Source organism: Triticum urartu, chromosome 1, assembly GCF_003073215.2.
Source record: "Triticum urartu cultivar G1812 chromosome 1, Tu2.1, whole genome shotgun sequence".
In the NCBI taxonomy this organism is placed as follows: Eukaryota; Viridiplantae; Streptophyta; class Magnoliopsida; order Poales; family Poaceae; genus Triticum; species Triticum urartu.
The window spans coordinates 333,746,377-333,768,504 of record NC_053022.1 but is presented as its reverse complement, the minus strand read 5'-3'; positions in this window follow the sequence as shown (position 1 = coordinate 333,768,504).

Sequence of the window (22,128 nt, the reverse complement as noted above, 5' to 3'; positions counted from 1 at the left end):
TCACCTTGCCATCCTTCTTATCCGCCAAATACTTGGGGCAATTCCGCTTCCAGTGACCAGTCTGCTTGTAGTAGAAGCACTCAGTTTCAGGCTTAGGTCCAGGTTTGGGTTTCTTCTCTTGAGTAGCAACTTTCTTGCTGTTCTTTTTGAAGTTCCCCTTCTTCTTTCCTTTGCTTGAAACTAGTGGTCTTATTGACCATCAACACTTGATGCTCCTTCTTGATTTCTACCTCCGCAGCTTTCAGCATTGCGAAGAGCTCGGGAATAGTCTTATTCATCCCTTGCATATTATAGTTCATCGCGAAGCTCTTGTAGCTTGGTGGCAGTGATTGGAGAATTGTGTCAATGACGCAATCATCTGGAAGGTTAACTCCCAATTGAATCAAGTGATTATTATACCCAGACATTTTGAGTATATGCTCACTGACAGAACTGTTCTCCTCCATCTTGCAGCTATAGAACTTATTGGAGACTTCATATCTCTCAATCCGGGCATTTGCTTGAAATATTAACTTCAACTCCTGGAACATCTCATATGCTCCATGACGTTCAAAACGTTGTTGAAGTCCCGATTCTAAGCCGTAAAGCATGGCACACTGAACTATCGAGTAGTCATCAGCTTTGCTCTGCCAGACATTCATAACTTCTGGTGTTGCTCCAGCAGCAAGCCTGGCACCCAGCGGTGCTTCCAGGACGTAATTCTTCTGTGCAGAAATGAGGATAATCCTCAAGTTACGGACCCAGTCCGTGTAATTGCTACCATCATCTTTCAACTTTGCTTTCTCAAGGAACGCATTAAAATTCAATGGAACAACAGCACGGGCCATCTATCTACAATCAAACATAAACAAGCAAGATACTATCAGGTACTAAGTTCATGATAAATTTAGGTTCAATTAATCATATTACTAAAGAACTCCCACTTAGATAGACATCCCTCTAATCCTCTAAGTGATTACGTGATCCAAATCAACTAAACCATGTCCGATCATCACATGAGATGGAGTAGTTTCATTGGTGAACATCACTATGTTGATCATATCTACTATATGATTCACGCTCGACCTTTCGGTCTCCGTGTTCCGAGGCCATATCTGTATATGCTTGGCTCGTCAAGTATAACCTGAGTATTCCGCGTGTGCAACTGTTTTGCACCCGTTGTATTTGAACATAGAGCCTATCACACCCAATCATCACGTGGTGTCTCAGCACAAAGAACTTTCGCAGCAGTGCATACTCAGGGAGAACACTTCTTGATAATTAGTGAGAGATCATATTAAAATGCTACTGTCAATCAAAGCAAGATAAGATGCATAAAAGATAAACATCACATGCAATCAATATAAGTGATATGATATGGCCATCATCATCTTGTGCTTGTGATCTTCATCTTCGAAGCACCGTCGTGATCACCATCGTCACCGACGCGACACCTTGATCACCATCGTAGCATCGTTGTCGTCTCGCCAATCTTATGCTTCCACGACTATCTCTACCGCTTAGTGATAAAGTAAAGCATTACAACGCAATTGCATTGCATACAATAAAGCGACAACCATATGGCTCCTGCCAGTTGCCGATAACTTGGCTACAAAACATGATCATCTCATACAATAAAATTTAGCATCATGTCTTGACCATATCACATCACAACATGCCCTGCAAAAACAAGTTAGACGTCCTCTACTTTGTTGTTGCAAGTTTTACGTGGCTTCTATGGGCTTAAGCAAGAACCAATCTTACCTACGCATCAAAACCACAACGATAGTTTGTCAAGTTGGTGCTGTTTTAACCTTCGCAAGGACCGGGCGTAGCCACACTCGGTTCAACTAAAGTTGGAGAAACTGACACCCGCTAGCCACCTTTGTGCAAAGCACGTCGGGAGAACCGGTCTCGCGTAAGCGTACGCGTAATGTCGGTCCGGGCCGCTTCGTCCAACAATACCGTCGAACCAAAGTATGACATGCTGGTAAGCAGTATGACTTATATCGCCCACAACTCACTTGTGTTCTACTCGTGCATATAACATCAACACATAAAACCAGGCTCGGATGCCACCGTTGGTTACGTAGTAATTTCAAAAAAATAAATTCCTATGCACATGCAAGATCATGGTGATGCATAGCAACGAGAGGGAAGAGTGTGATCTACGTACCCTTGTAGACCGACAGCGGAAGCATTAGCACAACGTGGTTGATGTAGTCGTACGTCTTCACGGCCCGACCGATCAAGCACCGAAACTACGACACCTCCGAGTTTTAGCACACGTTCAGCTCGATGACGATCCCCGGACTACGATCCAGCCAAGTGTCGGGGAAGAGTTCCGTCAGCACGACGGCGTGGTGACGATCTTGATGTTCTACCATTGCAGGGCTTCGCCTAAGCACCGCTACAATATTATCGAGGATTATGGTGGAAGGGGGCACCGCACAGGGCTAAGAAAATGATCACGTGAATCAACTTGTGTGTCTAGGGGTGCCCCCTGCCCCCATATATAAAGGAGCAAGGGGAGGAGGCCGGCCGGCCCTATAGGCACGCAAAGGAGGAGTCCTCCTCCTAGTAGGAGTAGGACTCCTACTAGGAGGGGGAAGGAAGTGGGGAAGGAGAAGGAAAGGGGGGGCGCCGCCCCCCCTCTCCTAGTCCAATTCGGACCAGGGGGGAGGAGGCACGCGGCCCACCCTGGCTGCCCTTCTCTTTCTCCAATAAGGCCCATATGGCCCATTACTTCTCCCGGGGGGGTTCCGGTAACCCTCCGGTACTCCGGTTTTCTCCGAAATCACCCGGAACACTTCCGGTGTCCGAATATAGCCGTCCAATATATCAATCTTTATGTCTCGACCATTTCGAGACTCCTCGTTATGTCCGTGATCACATCCGGGACTCCGAACTAACTTCGGTACATCAAAACTCATAAACTCATAATATAACTGTCATCGAAACCTTAAGCGTGCGGACCCTACGGGTTCGAGAACAATGTAGACATGACCGATACATGTCTCCGGTCAATAACCAATAGCGGAACCTGGATGCTCATATTGGCTCCTACATATTCTACGAAGATCTTTATCGGTCAGACCGCATAACAACATACGTTGTTCCCTTTGTCATTGGTATGTTACTTGCCCGAGATTTGATCATCGGTATCTCAATACCTAGTTCAATCTCGTTACCGGCAAGTCTCTTTACTCGTTTCGTAATACATCATCTCGCAACTAACTCATTAGTTGGAATGTTTGCAAGGCTTATGTGATGTGCATTACCGAGAGGGCCCAGAGATACCTCTCCGACAATCGGAGTGACAAATCCTAATCTCGAAATACGCCAACCCAACATTTACCTTTGGAGACACCTGTAGAGCTCCTTTATAATCACCCAGTTACGTTGTGACGTTTGGTAGCACACAAAGTGTTCCTCCGGTAAACGGGAGTTGCATAATCTCATAGTCATAGGAACATGTATAAGTCATGAAGAAAGCAATAGCAACATACTAAACGATCGGGTGCTAAGCTAATGGAAATGGGTCATGTCAATCACATCATTCTCCTAATAATGTGATCCCGTTAATCAAATGAAAACACATGTCTATGGTTAGGAAACATAACCGTCTTTGATTAATGAGCTAGTCAAGTAGAGGCATACTAGTGACGTTTGGTTTGTCTATGTATTCACACAAGTATTATGTTTCCGGATAATACAATTCTAGCATGAATAATAAACATTATTATTGCCTCTAGGGCATATTTCCTTCAGTGTTGATCTTCCGAGGCCGGGCATGACCCCGAAAAGTGTGTCCGGCCAAATGGGATCCAGCGTGTTGGGTTATGTGGTGCACCCCTGCAGGGAAATTAATCTATTCGAATAGCCGAGATTTTCGGTAACAGGACGCACTACTAGGGAAAACCTTATACACAGAATCTTAGCAGCAGCACGGTCTAAAAACAGACGCTACTGCTAATTAGCAGCAACGAGCTTTAGAAAAGAGCGCTGCTAATGACTGAGTAGCAGTAGCGCTCTAGGTGAAAGGAGCGCTACTACTATAATTGCCACGGTGTTGCCTCCAGGCTAGATATAGTAGTAGCGCCCTTCCCATGGATGCGCTACTGCTAAAGAACTTAGTAGCAGCGGTTTTGCTCAAAACTCGCTGCTGGTAAGTATGACCGCAACTAATTAAGTTTAGTCCCATACTGCTAAGCGAACAAGGTGTTTACCACCTTAAATATGTTGCTTCTCAACCTATCTCGAGCACTTGGTCTTCATTGAACTATATGTGTATGATTTGTGGTTGCAATATGAATCCTCGCCTGTACCTATACAGGTACAGTGAGGATTCATGTTGACTATTTAGATTATACACAAAAAGATCAATGATGACCAATGTATATTTTTGATGTTTTTACTAAACAAAAGAAATAACTGCTTCCATTAGCAGTAGCGGTTTTTCCCAAAACGCGCTGTAGATAAGTTAGCTATAGCGCGTTTTCTGTACGTGCGCTACTGCTAGTTTGAGTTAACCACCACCCGCATCAAAATTTCGCTAAGTCCTCCTTTCCCCCCCACCGGCCTGTTCCCCTACTCCCTGTCGCCACCGCCTGAGCCCGAGCGCGCCTGCGCCCTCACCGCCGCCGCCGCCCGCCCTCAACCTCACCGCCACCTCTCTCGACCACACTGTCGCCGCCCTCGACCTCACCGCCACCTCTCTCGACCACACTGTCGCCGCCCTCGACCTCACCGCCGCTGCCCTCGACCGAGCCCGCCGCCCAGGACCGCCGCCCTCCTGATCCCGAGCCCGACCTCGCCGCCCCTCCGTCGCCGAGCACCTCCCCACCACCGTCTCTCCCTCTGTAAGCCCCCCTCCCCAACCCCCTCTCTCTTTGCTTAGTTAGTAGATGATTTTAGTAGTAGTAGATGTTAATTTAGGGTTCATAGATAATGATTTTTAGAAGTAGTGGATATTAATTACTAGTAGTGATGGTAAACTAGTTGTATAATTAGCAGTAGTACATGTTAATTAGTAGTAGATGTAGTAGTTAGATGTTAATTAGTAGTAGTAGATGTGCTAGTTTCTTTCTATTTATAGTAAGTTTATATTTAGTAAGAACTAGTTGAATTAATAGAACTAGTTTAGTTTTAGTTGAACTAGTTAAGTTTTAGTTGAACTAGTATAGTAAGTAAATTAATAACTAGTTGAACTACTTCATTTTTAGAAAGAACTAGTTTTTTTCTTTTTATACTAAGTTTATATTTAGTAAGAACTAGTTGAATTAATAGAACTAGTTGAACATGCCATATTTGGTGTTATTTTTTAGTTTAAGCAATTATTTCATGTTTTGGTTACACCTCCGAGTGGCCTATGTTTTGCCGGAGTGTTGATTAATTTCTGTTCCGGCAAATTTCAGGCGCTCGATATGTCCTTTTTTAGCAAAGGTCATGCCGGATTTTTCCGTGAATTCTGGCATGACTTGTGCTAGAATATGTGGGAAATATCGAGTGGTCTGGATTTTCTTTGAAAAATAATGATCTAATTTAGGTTTTTTAGTACATATATTTAATTGTACAAGTTTAATCTTTGAATTATGAACGTAGGAAATGTCGTACTCGGACGATGACAGTCTCCCGAGGGAGTGCAGCTGGTGCCACGACGATCGAGGTATGTGCGACAGGTTCGTTGAGCTGGACGAAGATCGGCGCTTCAGCATTAAGCTCGAGGAGACCTTCGATGTTGAAACGGTACGCAACAATGACAAGTGTTTTTTTTCATAATTAAGCATGACTTCAACTATTTCAATGTCTAATTTTCATCTTTTACAATTCGACTAGCTTATCCCATGCCATGCAAGACGCTATGTCTTGGAGAGGATGGGTTTTGAAGACCATGAAAATTTTCAAACAAAGAAAATACACCTAAGGACCCATCATGATATCGATTTTGAAGTAAATCTGTATAATTCTCAGAGCATAACCCATTTTGGTTGTCAAAATTGGGAAGCACTTTGCAAAATGTATGGTTTTTATGAGGGTATGATTGTCACCATGGATCTTGGTCATCCTGACATCGAGCAAGACAATATGGACATTTGGGTCCTTGTTGATACGCTTCCGATTCTACCGCAATGTGAGTTTCTCAAACATAGTTATTAACTAATTTATATTGTTTATTTCAAAATAGTTGACAGCTTATTTCCATTGACAGCTTATTTTGAATCTTCAAAGAATGTGCAGAAGATGGTAGACAAAACCCACTACACTGATGGCTCCGAATTAACTTATAAGGAGAAAAATCATCTGATTGCTTATTGTACTTTTTTGAGAATTACAATACCTATTATCGAACTCCTCCAAATTATGGTGAATACGTGCCACTAGTGCACGTCTTGAACCACGATAACTTCTATGGAGATACCCTGGTAAGATATTTTACTATTACGACATCCGTGCATCTTTTGCATACTTCTAAAGCTAGTACATCATTGCTAACTACGAAGTTATTACTATGTTTTTCAACCGAAAATCCCGATGGATTGTGTGCCTCATCTGATGTATTACAATGGTCGCCTTGAAGTTCTGAACCTACAGCCAGGTCATCCTACGGATCTCACCTGTGCATATCGAATTTCTGAAACCGGTGAACACATGCTAATCAAAGAGTGGAAAAAATGTTTGGACATTCGTAAGGAGGTTCTTGGAAGCAACATTAAGCGAAAGGCAAGAATTGGAGACAGGATAATCTGCATTCTCCATAATGGAGAGCGTGGGGCTATCTTGTTTTTTTTGCTACTTTACCTTAGAGAATATAGTAGGTCCTAAGAGAATGTAGTAGGTCCTATGAGGTACAATATGTTTATTATGTGATACAATGTGTTAGAGTTGAAGATGTCAGGAGTACTTGTGATTACGACTAGTGACCAATGATATGATGATGATGATAAGTTGTTAATGATATGATGATGATATTTATTATATCATTGGGTGAAAGAACCGCGGATTAGTTTCAAGTGGATGTCCGTCCACTTGAAACTAGTCCACACGGTTCTTTCACCCCGAGATGTAATAACTCATGATGATGTAAAAACAATTTGTAAATTCCTGTTGTATGAAAATTTGTGTAAAGGTGTACGAATACAACATAAAATAAAAAAGAAATAAAATACGAAATAATAGTAGCAGCGCGGGTAGAGAGAAGCGCTACTACTAATTACCAGCAGCGCTCCTCCTGGAACTCGCTGCTACTAAGTCGATTTAGCCGTAGCGTGGGTGGAGGCACGCTACTGCTATTCGTTAGCTGTAGCGCCTTATCAGTAGCGCACCACCCCGCGCTACTGATAGGTCTAAAACCCGCGCTGCTGCTAGCCTTTTCCCTAGTAGTGACGACTTGGAGTTGTACCTTGACCTTATGACAACTAGAACCGGATACTTAATAAAACACACCCTTCCAAGTGCCAGATACAACCGGTGATCGCTCTCTCACAGGGCGACGAGGGGAGGATCATTGGTTAGGATTATGCTACACGATGCTACTTGGTGAACTTACCATCTACTCTCTTCTACATGCTGCAAGATGGAGGTGGCCAGAAGCGTAGCCTTCAACAGGATTAGCTATCCCCCTCTTATTCTGGCATTCTGCAGTTCAGTCCACCGATATGGCCCTTTACACATTTACCCATGCATATGTAGTGTAGCTCCTTGCTTGCGAGTACTTTGGATGAGTACTGACGGTTGCTTTCTCCCTCTTTTCCCCCTTTATATTCTCGATTGTTGCGACTAGACGTTGGAGCCCAGGAGCCAGACGCCACCGTCGACGACGACTACTACTACTCAGGAGGTGCCTACTACTACATGCAGCCCGCTGACAACGACCAAGAGTAGTTTAGGTGGATCCCAGGCAGGAGGCCTGCGCCTCTTTCGATCTGTATCTTAGTTTGTGCTAGCCTTCTTAAGGCAAACTTGTTTAACTTATGTCTGTACTCAGATATTGTTGCTTCCGCTGACTCGTCTATGATCGAGCTCTTGTATTCGAGCCCTCGAGGCCCCTGGCTTGTAATATGATGCTTGTATGACTTATTTTATTTGTAGAGTTGTGTTGTGATATCTTCCCGTGAGTCCCTGATCTTGATCGTACATGTTTGCGTGTATGATTAGTGTACAATTGAATCGGGGGCGTCACAAGTTGGTATCAGAGCCGACTACCTGTAGGAATCCCCCTTCCACACTTCTTGGCTGAAGTTGAGTCTAGACATTACAAAAAACTTTTACTGACATGGCTGTGTGCCTTACGGGCCCACGTCGCCATCTGGGCGGTATTAGGATCTTTTACTCCTCGATCCTTACTCTGGGACTCTGAACTCTCTCCTACTTGGGTTAAACGATTTTACTAACCCTAACACTAGGATCCCGTGACCACGTTCACCCCAAAGTTGGATTAGCCCTAGCTATTCTTTAGAGTAGTATTTGAACATTATCCACATTGTCATTTGACTCCTGTGAAAACATCTTTGTTTTCAGATGGAACCCACGAGGCAGGTCGTGCGCCACACGACAGCCATTGGTGCCTCAGGATCACCTGCTGTGTTGGTTGAGATGATGACCTATCTGGGTTATCGCTGGCACCCTGAGTACATCGTCTATGAGGAGTATCAGGACTTCAACCAGGAGCAGTACCGTGCCATCGTCCACCTCTACTCTCGGGAGTATGACTCCACTACCGTGCTGCACACTGCTCATGGTGTTGGAGTGACTATCGATATGGCGGTCCACGATGCTGCTTATGCTGCTCTGACACGTCTTCATGGAGAGTATCAGGAGTTGGACACGTCCCCTTCAGGCACATTGCTATCGCATCCGATGTTGGTGCGGAGGGTTACTACACTGCTGCCTACTCCACTGTCACCCGAGAGCCCTTCTACCATCAGAACTTGGTTCTGCATGCTGATGGGCTAGATCGAGCTAACCGAGCTCTTCGCCACGAGTTGTACACCACTCGTCAGCACCTTTACCGTGCTCTGCCCCTTTGTCGGATCCAGAGAGCTACCACGTTCTGCGATCTACCCAGCCAGGACCGTGATGCCCCAGGGCGTCGGTTGGCCAGATGTGGGAGGCTACTCTCCCGCACTTGGTCCTCTTCTGCCACTTGAGCGTCGGGTTCTGCACCAGAGTACCCGCGGCCCCCAGGTTGCCGACATGGAGTTCCCGATGCCACACTACCAGCTTTCAGGCTACAGCTACCTCCGCAGTACCGCGTGGGACTGATGTAGACTTGCTTGTTAGTGTTAGATGCATTTGCCACGAGCCTGCGTGCCGCCTATGATGTCTTAGACTATGTACTGAACTCTGTGTACCGAACTCTATGCATGATCTCTTTTGTAAGATATGCTGACTACTATGTAGTATCTATCGTGCTACTTTCGTTGTGCATGTTTCATCATGAATGATTCTTGTCTTTGCAAATTTCTCAATGCTGAACTACCCCTGTTATATATTAGCAGGATGGTTAGACCAGGTGGTCGTGGTCGTGGTGGAAACGCCCCACCACTGGCTGAGTACATGACTGGTATGATCCAACAGCTTGAGATGAATCACCAGTTCATGGAGAATATGATGGCTCAGTTTCCTCGCCCCAATATGAACCAGCAGCCAACCCCAGTAACTCTGCAGGATTTCATGCGCCTGAACCCAACTGTGTACCGTAGCTCAACTCAGCCTCTGGATGCTGATGACTGGCTCCGTGACATCACCTATGAGATGGATTCTGCTGATGTAGCCCCTGCCAGCTATGTCACCTTCGCTTCCTTCTTCCCGAAGGGACCCGCTGCTCAATGGTGGGACAGCCACAGGCGTACTTTGCCAGTTGGAACAATCTTCACCTGGCCAGACTTCCAAGATGCTTTCCGTGCTCGCTTCATTCCTCAGGGAGTCATGGACCATAAGAAGCGCGAGTTCCGCAGCCTCACCCAAGGCAAAAAAAACTATGGAAGCTTATCAGCGGGAGTTTCTGGATCCGTCCAGCTATGCTGAAGAAGACATTGCAACTGATGCGCGCAGACAGGAGAAGTTCCGTGATGGCCTTCAAGCTGATATCAAGCTCGCACTTCTAGCGCATGACTTCGCTGATTTTGCCACCCTGGTGAACAAGGCCATCAATGTCGAAACTGGTCTGCAGGAATACCATAGCTGTCACAGGCGCAACCGTGACACGGGCTCATCTTCGGGCCCGTCTTCGCAGAAGCGTAAGATATGGAATCCCAACAGTATGTACCAGCCAACTGCACCTGCCCCAAGGCAGTCCTATGCCGCACCTCGTCTGCCTGCTCCTCCAACTAGGCAGCCAAGGCTTCCAGCTCCACCACCATAAGCTCATGTTCCCACTCCCAATAATGGTCTGTGCTTCAGGTGTGGTCAACTAGGACACCGTGCTAGGGAATGCAACCAGAACCAGAATCAACTGGCCCTCCCTGCAGCTGGCCGTGGCAACAACCAACCTCGCAACAACAATGCAAGGTCTTATGGTCGTGTTCATGCCAACCACGTTGATCTCACTGAAGTTCTAGACCAGCCTGCTACCATGATGGGTACACTTCTCGTAAATTCAGTGCCTGCATCTGTTTTATTCGATTCAGGAGCATCGCATTCATTCATGTCAGAAGATTTTGCATACAAGCATGACGTTAAATGTGAGGAGATGAACACTTCGGTATTGGTAAAAACCCCCATGGGACAATGTCAAACCTCACTGGTTGGCATCGATGTCCCCGTGGAAATCGAAGGGCTGGAATTCTATGCCTCTCCCATTATCCTGAAGTCGTCTAACATCGACCTCATTCTGGGAATGGATTGGTTGAAAGCGCATACTGCTTCTATAGTTTGCGCCACTAAGGTCGTCCATCTGCTACACCTTTCTGACGAAATAATAGCTTACCAAGCTCATCTAGTTTGGAACGCCGAGGCACGGCTTTATGCCTTGAATGCGTTGAACGCTGCACCACTCGAGGGCATTGAAAACATTCCCGTCATTCGTGAATTCCAAGATGTCTTCCCATAAGAACTTCCAGGGATTCCCCCTGCTAGAGCTGTCGAATTCATCATCGACTTGAAACCCGACACCACCCCTATAGCTAAACGACCCTACAAGATGCCGCCGCATGAACTCATTGAGCTTAAGGAGGAAATCGACAAATCTCTTGTCAAAGGTTTCATTCGCCCAAGTTGCTCTCCTCGGGGAGCACCTTCTCTCTTTGTTAAGAAGAAGGATGGGACAAACCGATTAGTCCAAGACTACCGTCCTATAAACCAAGCTACCATTCAGAATAAATACACTCTTCCTCGGATCAATGATCTTTATGATCAACTGGCTAGCTCATCAGTGTTTTCCAAACTCGACTTGACGTTGGGTTACCACCAGATCCGTGTTCGTGAAGAGGACATCCCAAAAACCGCCTTCGTGACTCGGTATGGGTCATACGAGTACACCGTCATGTCATTCGGCTTAACGAATGCTCCCGCCACCTTCTCTGGTCTGATGAACTATATGGATTACCTCGACAAATTCATCGTGGTTTATCTGGACGATATCCTTGTATTTTCCAAGAATGAGGAAGAACATGCTGAACATCTTCGTCTTGTGCTGGAAAAGCTTCGAGAGCATCAACTGTATGCTAAGTATTCCAAGTGTGAATTCTGGCTCCCCGAAGTAACCTATCTTGGGCATGCCATCTCCAAGGATGGTATTGCCGTCAACCCTGAACGAGTTCAGGCTATTCTCAATTGGACTCCTCCGAAGAATGTCAAGCAAGTCTGAAGTTTTCTCGGTCTCGCCAGCTATTGCCATTGATTTGTCGAGAACTTCTCCAAGATTGCCAGGCCTCTGACTAATCTGTTGCATAAGGGTGTCAAGTTCTACTGGACAGACAAGTGTCAGGAAAGTTTCCAGGCGCTCAAAGACAAGTTGACTTCTGCCCCAGTGCTTGCTCCACCTGATACTAAGAAGGACTTCATCATTTACTGCGATGCTTCCTGTCAAGGATTAGGCTGTGTCCTAATGCAAGAGCGCAGAGTGATTGCTTATGCCTCTCGTCAAATGCGCCCTCACGAAGAAAACTACCCAGTACACGACCTCGAGCTTGCTGCTGTCATTCATGCACTGAAGCAGTGGTGACATTACCTTCTCGGTAATCGTTGCAAAGTCTTCACCGACCACCAAAGTCTGAAGTATCTATTTACTCAGCCAGATCTGAACCTCCGTCAGCAGAGATGGATGGAGACTGTTGCAGACTTTGACGTGGGTATATCCTATACCCCCGGCAAGGCTAATGTAATGACTGATGCGTTGAGCCGCAAGTCTTACTGCAATCACCTCCAGGTTCACAAAGTTCAGCCCTCGCTTGTCGAAGAATTTAGAAAGCTGAACCTTCATATTGTTCCTCCTGGAGCACTCGCCCCCCCTCCCCCAGAGTTTCAGAAGATGAATCTTCATGTTGTTACTAAGGGTTCTCTAAATACCATGGCTGTCGTACCAGATCTCGTAGCTGGTATAAAGACTATTCAAGGTTATGACTCTGAAGTCCAAAAGATTAAACGTCATCTAGCAGAAGGAAAGCCCTCCTTCTTCTCTATTGCCGATGATGGCGCCTTGTACTTCAAAGGCCGCCTAGTGGTACCATGTTCGAGGAAAAACCTGGATCAGACTAAAGAGGTTATGAAAGAAGCTCATGATACGCCTTTGTCTATTCATCCTAGTAGTACAAAGATGTACCAAGACATCCGCCAAAGATTCTGGTGGTCTAATATGAAGCAGGACATTGCTCGTTATGTTGCTGAGTGTGACGTTTGCCACCGTATCAAAGTAGAGCATCAAAGGCCTGCTGGAACTCTGCAACCTATCTCTATTCCTGAATGGAAATGGGACCATGTTGAAATGGACTTCGTCACTGGATTTCCCAAATCGCAGAAAGGTAATGATGCTATTCTTGTCGTCATTGACCGGCTTTCTAAAGTTGCGCATTTTCTGGCGGTCAAAGAGACAATCACTGCTAGTCAGCTTGCTACTCTCTACATGTCCAGAATTGTTTCACTTCACGGTATTCCACTGGTTATCAGTTCAAACCGTGCCAGCTTATTCACTTCAAGATTTTGGGCAAGTTTCCAAGAAGCTATGGGAACTCATCTGTCGTTCAGTACGGCGTTTCATCCTTAGTCGCAAGGACAGGTTGAACGTGTCAACCAAGTTCTCGAAGACATGCTTCGAGCTTGTGTAATTTCCTTCGGTAAGAAATGGGAGGAATCTCTTCCATATGCCGAGTTCTCTTACAAGCTAGTCTGAAGATGTCCCCCTTCGAAGTTTTATATGGACGAAAGTGTCAAACCCCTCTGAACTGGCCAGAAACTGGGGAACGTCCACTCTTCGGTCCGGATATTATCCAACAGGCCGAAGAACAAGTTTGCATTATTCGCGAGAATCTCAAGACTGCTCAGTCACGTCAAAAGAGTAATTATGACCATCATCATAAAGACATGATCTATCAACCTGGCGAAAAGGCCTATCTTCGAGTTACACCAATGAAGGGTGCTCACCGCTTCGGGATCAAGGGCAAGCTAGCTCCTCGCTATATTGGCCCATTCACTATTCTCGAAAGGCGTGGAAAAGTGGCATATCAACTGGAGCTTCTGCCAAACCTTTCTCATGTTCACGATGTGTTCCATGTGTCACAACTCCGCCGTTGCTTCAAGGATCCGATCCGAGCAGTGGATCATGAAGTGCTCGAATTGCAACAGGACCTCTCCTATAAAGAGCATCTGGTCTGCATTTTGACCAAGTTGAACCCCGCACACGTCAGAAGGCGATAAAGTTCCTCAAAGTCCAGTGGTCGAATCACTCTGAAGACGAAGCCACTTGGGAACTCGAGGATCGCCTGCATGATGAATACCCCGCAATGTTTCCTTCTACCTCCTAAAATCTCGGGACGAGATTTCTTGTAGTGGAGGAGATTTGTAACGCCCGGATAATTAGGCTACAGTAAAACTCTCCTAATGATGCCATGTCATCTGTGATTACTGTTGCTAAACTTTCGTTAGTTCAAACCGATTCAAAAATCAGTTCAGAAAAATGGCAAACAACAAAAGTTTTTAAAAGTTGAAACAAAAATGTTCGGTCAGTGCCAAATATTGCACTGGTAATTATGGTGAAGTAAACACATTTTTAGAAAATGCCTAAATACTTTAAAATGAAATAAAACAGAAAAGAAAATAAATAAAAGAAAGAAATTACAAAAAAACAAAAAAGGGAAGCCCCCCTGGACCAGGCGGCCCAGCTCACAGGCTGGCCGGCCCACCTGGCCCAGCTGGCCACACCCGGCCTCACTCCCCTGCCTCGTCCCCTTCCCTGTTCCCCCGACCCGGGTCGGAACAGGGGCGCGTCGCCACCGGACCCCCTCGCTGGCGTCGAGGAGAGGATAAGGCCGCCACGCCCCCGCCTCCTCGATCCTGCCTCCCACTCGCCCCCACGCTCGCCCTCTCGGTCCCTGCGCCTCCCTCTCCCCTCAGATCCACCTCGCTCCTCCCCTCGTTCCCCGCTGCAATCGAGCACCGCCATGGCCTCGCCGCCGTAGAACTCGCGGCCACCGCGACCTCCGCACCTCTCCGACGTGTCCGCTCGCTCCCTCTCCCTTGACTACGCCTCCCCGACGAGCCGCAGGACGCCGGACGCCCACGAACGCTGCCCCGGCCTCGTCTTCTTCCTCGGATCCCCGACGCGTCTCCGAAGAGCGCCGTCGACTCTGCTGCTACTAAACCACCACGGGCCATCTTGCGTGCTGCACGGTGAGCTTCTCCTCCCCCTGCTGCTCCTCGTTGGCCACTAGCGCTCCGTAGCCAGCTGTCGCCGTTGCTGAGCTCTGGTCGCCGCCATGCACTACACCGCTGCGGCCACAGATGCCGTCGAGCTCGTTCGGGCCCAGCATCGAGCTCCTGCGAGCCCTACGCGCCCGTGCACAAGCCTCCCCGTGCCTCTTAGCGTGTTTCCCATCGGGGACCCGACTGCGCGCGTTGCCGGCGCCCTTCCGGTGTCCAAATGGTCAAGGAGCCTAGCCCTTTGTGCTCAGTGTGTCGCGCAGCTCCACCCTAGCCTTCCTATTAGCCCCGAAGCGCGCTGCGTCGCCGTCTTCGTCTCACGCCCGAACCATGTCACACCCTAGCTAGTCCATGCATTAGAGTGTGCATCATGTTTACTTTTCATCAGAAACTTGAAATGGGGCAGGCAGAACCCCCAGCACCCTTTTGAAATCAACTAGGGTTTACTAAAAATAATTTCAATGAACCTGAAATGCCCTTCTAAAATGTTCACCCTCTTTGTCTTAGGTTAGAACCTCTGGCAAAATTGGTGCACAATTTTCTAGGTCAACAGAAGGTCATTGAATTAAATCATAAGTATTTGAATTTGGGCATTTAAATGCTATAAAATAATTTAAATGCTCAAATAATTCTGGGAGTAAATGTTTCCTGTTGGAAATAATCTAAACAGAGGCCACATTTATTTTCAGGATTTTTGGAAATGTGCTAGTATTTTAAATAAAGCTAAACAGTTGCAGTTTAATAGAAAACAAAAACTAAATCAAAAAAAGGGAGAAAGAAGCCCACCTGGGCCTTACCTGGCTCGGCCCAGCCTACTGGCTCGGCCAGTCACCCCCTACCTCGCGCCAGGAGGCAGGGGCGCGTGCTCGCCGCGCGCCGGCCACCTCCTGCTTCTGTCGACGCCGGGAGATGTCTAGAGGACGCCACGCGACCCCCACGCCTCCCTCTCATCCTCTCTCACTCTCCCCCTCGTCTCCCTCATCCTCTCCCGCGATGGCCGAGCGTGTCCCTCGCCGCCGATCGCCGTAGTTGCCACCATAGCCACTCCCTCGCCCCTCCGACGAGCCCATTAGCTCCGCCTCGACTCCCTCGTCCTCCCCACCGAGCCACGCATCGCCGGAGGCCCTGCATCACCGCCCTCGCCCTCGTCTTCAACCTCGGGCACCCGAGCCATCTCTGGTCAACTCGCCGCCGCCAGGACCTCCTCGACCCCCTCTCCGACTCCGCTGTGAGCTCCTCTTCCTTTCCCCCTAGCTCCCGTGCTCGTTTGGCCCCTGTAGCCGCCGTTTCCACCGCGCCCGAGAGCTCCTCGCCGCCGGCCATGTCGCCGTCGTGGCTACGGCCATGCAAGGACGCGTCCGAGCACACCACCGCATTCAGTGCGACCCCAGGAGCCTAACGCACGCACTTCCTAGCCCTGCCGTGCACCGTAGCCCTTTTCCCTCTCCGCCCGAACTCCGGCCGCCGCCACGAGCTCGATTCCGGCGAGCTCGCTCCACCCCAGCTCCTCACACTTGCTCCATTGGACGCGCGAGAGCCTGGGCTTCGCATGGGTGGTCTCCGCCGTCGATTTGGTCGCCTGAGGGCGTTTTCTGAAGCCCTTCGCCGTCTCGGCCTCGCCGGCGACTCAACGCCGGCGGGATTAGCCCTGTTGATCGGCGGATTTGACCACTGACGTGGACTGGGTGGGCCCAGTTGACTCCCCTGAGTCAATGACAAGTGGGCCCCCCCTCTGCTAATTATCTAGATTAGTTTCTAACTAAAATTAGTTAGTTTAATTAGTATAGTCACTGACTGGTGGGCACTGCCCAGTAAATAGGCTAACTAAACGTAGTTAGTGCACTGAGAGGCTGACAGAAGGGGCCCACCAGTCAGGTTTGACCTGGACTGGCGCCTTTGACCTGCTGACGTCACCCTGACGCAATGCTGACGCAGTAATTGATTTTCTAGATTTATTCTTATTCAGGAAATTCCAGAAATAGTTCGAACTTCAAAAATTCATAGAAATTCAACCATAGCTCCAAATGAGATAAATTATATATGAAAAATTATCAGAAAAATTCAATCTATCCATCTGTAATGGTTTCATGCATGACAAAACAAGTTTACCTTGCTGTTTAAGCAGAATAAGGAAATGCACTATAAATGCCATGTTTAATGAGCTAATATTTGAATCTTTGATTCAAATGGGTTCATCCCTTCCTATTTTAGCTTGCATTAGGCCAAGACACAATCATATTGCCATGTTATAGCATGCATCATATTGTTGCATATCGTCATGTGTTGATTGTGTTCCGATGTGTTCTTCGTGGTAGGTTCTGCCTCCGAGGATATTCACGAGTATCCAACTGAAGGGCAGTATCCCGTTACCACTCCATCAGGCAAGCAACCATTGATCATTCTAATACAACCCATGTTCTCGCTCCTGCTCTTGTTTACTGCATTAAGACATCGCGATTCAAACTGCTGTGTGCTACGGTAGTTGAACCCTTATCCACTGCATGACCTGTCATTGCCATAGTAACTAGATGAAACCCACTAGCATGTGTAGGAGTTGATTGAGCCATGTATGTGATTCCTACCTTGCTATGCCTACTATGCTTAGAGTTGAGTCAGGTCTGGTTCATCTGGGTGATGAGCTAGAGTGAAATGCTTATGTCAGAAATATGAGGGATGTATTGAACCTGTTTTGGTGAAGGTATCGATGAGAGGCCATGTAGGAGTACATGGTGGGTTGTTTCATTGAGGCCGCCCCTAAGAACTGAGATCTGTATGCGTGATTTAAGATTCAGCTACTACCACACATTGGGCCCTGAAATATGACCCTGCTCGACTTACTGACCCCTCTCGCCTCTGTCCAGGAGTTGCAACTAGTTTCTGGTGTTTGTAGGACATGTGTTGGCGGCCGTGCGTAGCGTTGACCCTAGGGGTGGGCTATGATGCGGTAGATACACCGTGGCCGGGTATGCCGGGCGCCCGTTTGGCGTCTCGGGACCCTGTACACATCGTTTGGGGCCGTTGAGGACACCCCGGCCAGATTTCCTTGCGGATGGAACCTGAATAGGCATAAACCTGGACTAGAGACTTGTGAGGTTAGTCAGGTCGTGGTCTACACCCACGTCGGTTTTCGCTTGAAGTCTGCCGAGCACATGTCGTGTGCAGACGCTAAGTGGTGGAAACATGTGTGACGAAGTACACCCCTGCAGGGTATAAAACTATTCGAATAGCCGCGTCCGCGGTAAAGGACTACTTGGTTGCCTATACAGTTCATAGACAAGTTAATGGATACTACTAAAAGACTCAAGATAAGTGTGAGTACCGAGGATGGCCCTCTCGTAGGATGACGAGGGAGGATCCCCGGTGGAGTATTGTGTTGGTGAGTAGTGGACTCGTGTGCGGAAACTATTTTACTGGTGGAGTTCCGTAGGATAGCTTAGCCAAGAGTCAAAGCTGGCTTGCTGCATCAACCCCACCGCCTTCTTGAGAATAAGCATGTATAGTAGGTTCTGATGTAAGACTTGCTGAGTACCTTTGTACTCATGTTTGCTTATTTATTGTTTTCAGACGACAACACTGCCCCCTCCGATGGGTTTTATGTAGACCTTGACGTCGACGAGTGACTAGCCACCCAGGTGGTGATCCTGGCCATGGAGGGCCCTATGTAGATAGACAGGCTTCGAGAAGCCTTCTTTCTTTCTAGAGTCTGTACTCAGACTAGTTGCTTCCGCATGTGCTTGTATGTTTGTATGACTTGAGTGTTGGGTCATGTGACCCCTATCTGTATGAACATGTTATGTATGGCTCTGTGGAGCCTTTAAATAAAGTACTTGAGTTGTAGAGTTTTGTTGTGATGCCATGTTGTATGTACTCATATCGGGCATATTGTGTGTATGATTGAAATGCTTGGTATGAGTGGGATCCGACAATCTAGTTGTTTATCCTTGGCAGCCTTTCTTATGGGGAAATGTAGTCTAGTGTTCCTCGAGCCATAGTAGTCCGCTACAGCCCGGTTCACCGGAGTCCTGCTAGCCCAGCACTACTGTTCAGCACACTTGACTGGCCGGCATGTGTTTCACTTCATCCCTATGTCTGTCCCTTCGGGGAAATGTCACACGGTGACTTCCGGAGTCCTGCCTAGCCTACTACAGCCCAGATTCACTCGTTGATGACCGACATGTTCGATGTGATTCATGTATGCCTGTCTCCATAGGTCTGTGCCGCTTTGGGTTCACGACTAGCCATGTCGGCCCGGGTTCTCTGTCATATGGATGCTAGTGACACTATCATATACGTGAGCCAAAAGGCGCAAACGTGCCATGGTAAGGAGACACCCGTGGGATACCGTGCGTGAGGCCGCAAAGTGATATGAGGAGTTACCGGCTAGATCGATGTGACTTGGAATCGGGGTCCTGACAGCGTTGGCATCAGAGCCGGACTGCCTATAGGTTCGTTGAGCCAAACTGGTCGATGTCGGGTCTAGAAATGCTCTAGTTATATGTAGGGGAATTGATTGTGGGAGGGGACGTAAGGTTCTTTTACTCCTTTACCTATGCCTCTGATCTGAGTCATTCTCTCCTCATTCAACATGGGTTAAGGACTAGGCTCTCTTCCTCTATCAGGTTCACGTGTTACTAATCCGTTGTAGATTGTTGTTACAAGTCCCAGTTCAGTTTCTACTATTCTTAGTATGTTGCTAATTGAATCAGAACCTTGATATGATGTTGTTGAGTGGTATTGTGAACTATTGTGGATGTCTCAAATATTTTTCTAAGCATTTACAGCCGTTATGCTGTCCAATTTTCCCTAGAAATTCTGATGTCTTTGTCTTGTGGTTGTGCTTTCACATGGCCAACCGTGTTCATAACCAAGTGGTTCGCCTGACCAGGTGCCTCGACGTGCCCGGTCATACTGCTATGTTAGTCCGGGTCATGATCGAGACGGGTTACCGTTGGTATCCCGAATACACCATCGAAGAGCAGTTCCGCGACTTTAACCAAAGCCAGTATCTCTGCACCGTCAGGATATTTCCTTCTTATCCTGGATCTACCGAGCCCCCTCACTGTTCCTATGGACTCGGGGTTACCGCTGAGATGGCTGTGCAGGATGCTGCCTATTCCATGATGACCATCATGCGAGTCCGGACTGGCCTGCTTCGGAACACCGACTTCCGTTACATGCTAGCTTCACTTCCGGGAGTGCAAGCGTATCTTCAGGCCATCTATGCTGACTCCACTCAGGAGGACTCATTAACTCGTACCACTGCCGAGATGCTCGAAGATAAGGACCAAGAGAATCGGGCCTTGAGGTTGGAGCTTTTCAATACCCGTGCTGATCATTGGGCCACATTGACTCGGTTTGCACCTGCGGTGCAAGCTGGATGTATGGATACAAGGGATCTGTATCCTGTGAGATCAGCTCTGCCAGACGTGGTGGATTGGCGTGATGTGGGAGGCATCACCCCACCCCGTGGTCCCCGCAGGCCACCGTTTGTTGGTCCAAGACCTCATCCTAGCCCCTATGGTCCACAGGCTCCTCAGGACCGTCTGTTTCCGGATGGTCACGTTGAACTTCCAGGCTATGGAGGTGACTTCTATGAGGACTACTACGGAGCTGTCTGAGTTAGTAGTAATACCACTAGTATTGTAGTAGTTGTATCTCCACTGTCCTGCGTGACTTGTGGAATATGACTTGGCGTGTAATCGATTCCGGAGGTGTAGACAAATAATGTATAGGAGCTTGGAATGCCTCCGATGAGATGTAACGTCTTTCATCATAGTTGTACTGTAGCCTGGGCTTGTACTAAACTATGTATGATGTGTATGACCGTTGGTATATATATGGCAGTTTTATATTACCATGACATAGGGATGAACATCTCTGCATTCCGTGTTATCCATTACATTCTGCACTTCCTTGCTAAGTTTGAGCCATCCTTGTCTAAACCATTGTCTTGTTTTCTCCTAGGATGGTCAACACCCGCAGCAACCCTGCTGCCTCGGAGCAGGGGGAAGCCAGTGCAGCTAGAGGTGAAAATCTGCCTCACCCGCCTTCTCTGGCCGAAGTAATGCTGGAGGCGGAAAGAAACAAGCGTGAGACTAACCGCCTGCTAGAGCGGATTGAGCAGAACACTACACGCCACCCACGAAATGACTTGGTGTCAATCAATGACTTTATCAAGCTGTACCCACCAAAGTTTAACCATTCCGTCGAGCCCCTCGACGCAGATGACTGGCTTCGCAGCATCACTCACAAGCTACGTTCTGCCAACATAGCCGAAGCCGACAAGGTTACCTATGCTACCTATCACCTCGAAGGCCCTGCTAGCCTTTGGTGGGAAAACTTCGAAGCTATGCGCCCGGTCGGCCAAATCACTACTTGGGTTGAATTCAGTGAGGCTTTCTGTGAGCATCACATTCCGGAAGGTCTCATGGATCGCGAGAGGGAGGAATTCTGCAACTTCACCCAAGGAAGACTGGCTGTGGATGCTTATAGTCGTGAATTTGGGAATCTGGCACGTTATGCTCCTGAAGAGGTTTCTACTGACGCTAAGAAGCAGGCAAGGTTCCGCAAGGGACTTAGCCCTGAGCTTCGCCGCGATCTCTATCTGCACGAGTGCACATCCTTTCAGAAGTTGGTCAATAAAGCCATCAGTGCTGAGACGGGCCAGACTGATTATGACGCTTCACGCAAGCACTCCCGTGATTTTGGCTCTTCATCCGGCTCTGGAACTCAGAAGCGCCGGGTGTGGATTCCAAGCACGGCACTGCCACCCAGGTTCATCCCGAGGCCATCCTTTGAGGCGCCTCGTCCCAACCAGCAATTTGCACCGCCCAAGCTCTATGGTGGCCCCGCTGCTAATGCTGCTCCATGCCCCAATGTGGTGACGTGCTTCAAGTGTGGAGAGCCGGGTCACTATAGCCGGGAGTGTCCCCAGAACAACAACCCCAATCAAACTGGGAAGTCCGTTGGCCGTGGTAAGCCAGCGGGGAAGACTTTCTACGCCAAGCCGGCCACCACCGTACGTGGCCATGTCAATTATGTTTCAGCCGAGGAGGCTCATGAGGATCCTAACGTCGTCCTTGGTACGCTCCTTGTTAACTGCCATCCGGCATCTGTTCTTTTTGATACAAGAGCATCTCATTCATTCATATCCGAGAACTATGCTCGACTGCATAACACGACATTCTGTGACATGTCCTCTACCATGGAAATTCAAACCCCTGGCTCTAGATGGCAAACTTCTAGAGTAAGCCATGGGAACGAAATTCTTGTCGACAGACTTGTCTTCCTTGC